The sequence below is a fragment of the Lolium rigidum genome, chromosome 3 (assembly GCF_022539505.1).
Source record: "Lolium rigidum isolate FL_2022 chromosome 3, APGP_CSIRO_Lrig_0.1, whole genome shotgun sequence".
Classification (NCBI taxonomy): Eukaryota; Viridiplantae; Streptophyta; class Magnoliopsida; order Poales; family Poaceae; genus Lolium; species Lolium rigidum.
In genome coordinates, this window is record NC_061510.1 from 302524921 (window position 1) to 302529404 (window position 4484).

A 4484-nucleotide genomic window follows, 5' to 3' on the forward strand; every position below is an offset into this window, starting at 1 on the left:
TACCAAGGGAAATCAAGTAAATTTAGGCAACAATTATATCAGGGGACCAAAACCAGTCAGCACTAGCTCCCTTGTTACAAGCTCACAATTTAAAAGTTATTCACCATTGACAATAGTTAGTCAAGATGAATCAATAGCCGGAAAAATTGATTAATAAGTCTCAGCCATCAATTTAAATACATGTAACTTCACATCCAATCAAATTAATACACTTGGCAGTATCAATAATAAAGGCCCAACTAGGACAAGAGCAAACTGACGTTGCTTGCACTAGGAGGAGAAGCAAACCAACTTGTTAACATACACATGGAGAGGGGGCCACTTGCAAGCAGCACTATCACACCTGCATGCTAATGTGTTGTCACACACACAATGAACAGCCAGCAGTATAAAAGCAGGGCCATCACAGCCAGCCAAGCTTGTTTGGTTCATACATCAACGTATTCGGTACAAGAAGCCCTTTAAGCACACACACATCGGTAGTTATCCGAGAAAAGGGTAGAACGCAATAACACCCCGAGTTGGCCACTCAAAACCATCGGGAAGCAAATCAAGCCACCAAGAGCTACGAGGCTATCACAAGGAAAAGAGTTTACTCCGAATCAAGAAGCCCAAGTTATCAAGATCAGAAGGTAGAAATCCACCAGAAATACAAATATCTGTTCTTGCATTTGCATAACCACGTGAAGTGAAATAAGGGGGAAACATGAAGCCATCGAGTCCAACTACCCTGCAACTAGATTTTTTATCTAGGAGGATGGGAAGAATCTATTTCTCTCGGATTGGCATAGAGGTGCTATGCTACATCATCATCGAGATTGGGAAAGCCATCTTTTAGTATCCGTTCTTATCCAATATTGAGCCTCGGCCTTTGCATCCTAGGCGGGGCCAAAGAATCAAGTACATCATCCGTTCTTATCAAAATATATAGTATAGCCCTTCACCGAAATCCACTAGGCTGTAGAGGTATACTTAGGATCCAGGAAATCACTCCTAGGCCAACTAAGTAGAGCCAGTAAAGAAAGCAAAGCCACAAGCTAACCATCATATAAAGTATCCCTTTATAAGCAGCATATCTGTCCAAGAAGATAATAAAGCATCACTTGTGCACTACAGCACAATTCTATCCAGGATCATATATATACATATGCTTTAGCCATTATCATAAGCAAACAGTTAATAATCAACATATTACAGAAATCTACTTAGGGTCCAGGAAAACAATCCCAGGCCAACCAAGTAGTACCATATGTAGGGATTCGTTGCATAGAAAACAAAAAATTTCCTACTGCGAGAACGCAATCCAAGCCAAGATGCAATCTAGAAGACGGGAGCAACGAGGGGATGATCGAGACTCACCCTTGAAGATTTCCAAAGCATACAAGATGAGGCTCTTGTTGCTGCGGTAGACGATCACTTGCCGCTTGCAAAGCGCGTAGAAGATCTTGATCACGGTGCCACAATCGGGCAGCACCTCCGTACTCGGTCACACGTTCGGTGTTGATGAAGACGACGTCCTTCTCCCCGTTCCAGCGGGCAGCGGAAGTAGTAGCTCCTCCTTGAATCTGGCAGCACAACGGCGTGGTGGCGGTGGCGGTGGAGATCTCCGGCGGAGCTTCGCTAAGCGTGCGGGGGAGGTGGAGGAGAGAGGGGGCGGCTAGGGTTTGGGAGAGGGGTGGCCGGCCTCCTTGGGTGCGGCCAAGTTGGTGTGGTTGTGGTGGCCGGCGCCCTCCCCTTGGCCCCTCATTATATAGGTGGAACCCCCAAGTGTTGGACTACAAGTCTTCGAATAAGACCCCAACCCAAAACCTTCCATGTAGTAGGGAAACCTACCCAAGGTGGGATTCCCACCTCAAGTGGGACTCCCACCCTTCCATGAGGGGGGTGGCCGGCCACCCTTGGTGGAGTCCACCTTGGACTCCCCCCTCTAGGGTTGGCCGGCCATGGGTGGTGGAGTCCCTTCGGGACTCCGCCTTCCAAAGTGATTTCTTCCGGACTTTTCTAGAACCTTCCATAAATGCACCGGATCATTTTCAAACTTATAAAATGACTTCCTATATATGAATCTTATTCTCCGGACCATTCCGGAACTCCTCGTGATGTCCGGGATCCCATCCGAGACTTCGAACAATACTTCGAACTCCATTCCACATTCAAGTTCTACTATTACAACATCAAACCTTAAGTGTGTCACCCTACGGTTCGCGAACTATGTGGACATGGGTGAGAACTCTCTCCGACCAATAACCAATAGCGGGATCTGGAGATCCATAATGGCTCCCACATATTCAACGATGACTTAGTGATCGAATGAACCATTCACATACGATACCAATTCCCTTTGTCACACGATATTTTACTTGTCCGAGGTTTGATCATCGGTATCACTCTATACCTTGTTCAACCTCGTCTCCGACAAGTACTCTTTACTCGTACCGTGGTATGTGGTCTCTTATGAACTTATTCATATGCTTGCAAGACATTATACGACATTCCACCGAGAGGGCCCAGAGTATATCTATCCGTCATCCGGATGGACAAATCCCACTTGTTGATCCATATGCCTCAACTCATACTTTCCGAATACTTAATCCCACCTTTATAACCACCCATTTACGCAGTGGCGTTTGATGTAATCAAAGTACCTTTCCGGTATAAGTGATTTACATGATCTCATGGTCGAAAGGATTAGGTAACTATGTATCGAAAGCTTATAGAAAATAACTTAATGACGTGATCTTATACTACGCTTAATTGGGTGTGTCCATTACATCATTCATATAATGATATAACCTTGTTATTAATAACATCCAATGTTCATGATTATGAAACTAATCATCTATTAATCAACAAGCTAGTTAAGAGGCTTACTAGGGACTCATTGTTGTTTACATATCACACATGTATCAATGTTTCGGTTAATACAATTATAGCATGGTATATAAACATTTATCATAAACATAAAGATATATAATAACCACTTTTATTATTGCCTCTTGGGCATATCTCCAACACCATAATCGCAGACATAGCACTCGTAAGCATGCATATGAGCTCAAAAATCAAACTACCAGGCCAATCATCAAGTAAATTGTCCTTTTGTAGCAACAATATCCGTATCTTATTGTCCGCACTCATATATGAGTTAAATAGGGTACCACACTATCACAACAATCTCAAGTTAAAGATTAAGCCACATATAGCACAAGCCAGTGAGCAATTAAATCAGAGCATGGTCAGCCCCGAACCACACCTCACGTAAAGCTATAACACATGCCGGGATGAGCCATATAGAGGCATTGAATCAAGCACAAGGTACTGGATCATCTGGCAGCATTACACACATATATATCACCAATATCACCTCATGACCACAAGCTTTCAATAGTCAATTGAATGAACTAGTACAACCACAAGCTAGTAGTAACCAGATAGCAGTAGCTATGAGCACAAACAGAAAAGAGGAATAGCTCACAGTGTAGTAGGAGCGTAGTCGCAGCCGTCGATGTCGGGGTTGCGCCTACGGCACCGTCCAGCCGGCGTAGGCATCACGAGCAGCACCCCAACACCAACATCACCACCTCATGAACCAGAACAGCCGGACACAGCAGAATAGAGCTGGAACCTGAAGGGATTGAGGTACAGGTGCTCATGGAGGTGTAGAGGAGATACAGAAGACCAAAGGGAGGCGCAACGGCGCGTGGCGATGCGCCGGCGACCGAGCCATTCGTAGGCTAGGGTTGCCGTGAGGCACGCGTGCGGAGAAGGAGGCAGCGCCGAGGTAGCGGCCGATGGTCGGTAAGTCCATGGTGAAGCCACGCCGGGGAGCAGCGTCGGAGGAGTAGACCGGCGACGGCGGAGCAAGCAGCGAGGCGGCGGTAAAACCGCCGGTGACCACTAGGGTTTCCAGGGTCGTGAGCGAGCAACCTAGGCCGAGGAAAACAAATCGATCAGGGGGAGCTTGTAGAGCTTGGCGCGGCCGACCAAAACCCTAACTCGTCGGCCTCAGAGAGGGCCAGGAGCAGCCGGGGGCGGGCGGCGACGCCGTAGGGGCCTGGTGGTCGCGAGAGAGAAAGATTGGTGGGGATCGTGTGCGTGTGCGAGAGAGGGGTGAGTGAGAGCTGGGTTGGGTCGGGTTGAACCCGACCAGGTCGGGCACTACTAGGCCAGCCCATTAAGCTGGGTCCGACTGAATCTGATGGGCTCGCCCATCCAGCCCATCCTATTCTTTTGGGATGTAATTTTTAGAAAAATTTCTCTAAGTAAATAAAGTGATAAGAAAAGGCAAATAATAATAATAATAATAACTAGTATTAAATTTCAATGAAAAGTTATTTACTCCAACCTTTTTATTTAACAAGTTAATAATTTATAAGTTAAATAACCAACATAAAAACCCTAATTCTCGAAATTAAACCCTAACTAGTATTTGTCTTAATTCTTAAAACTTTTAAAATAATTACATGCTAAGGCTATTATTAATT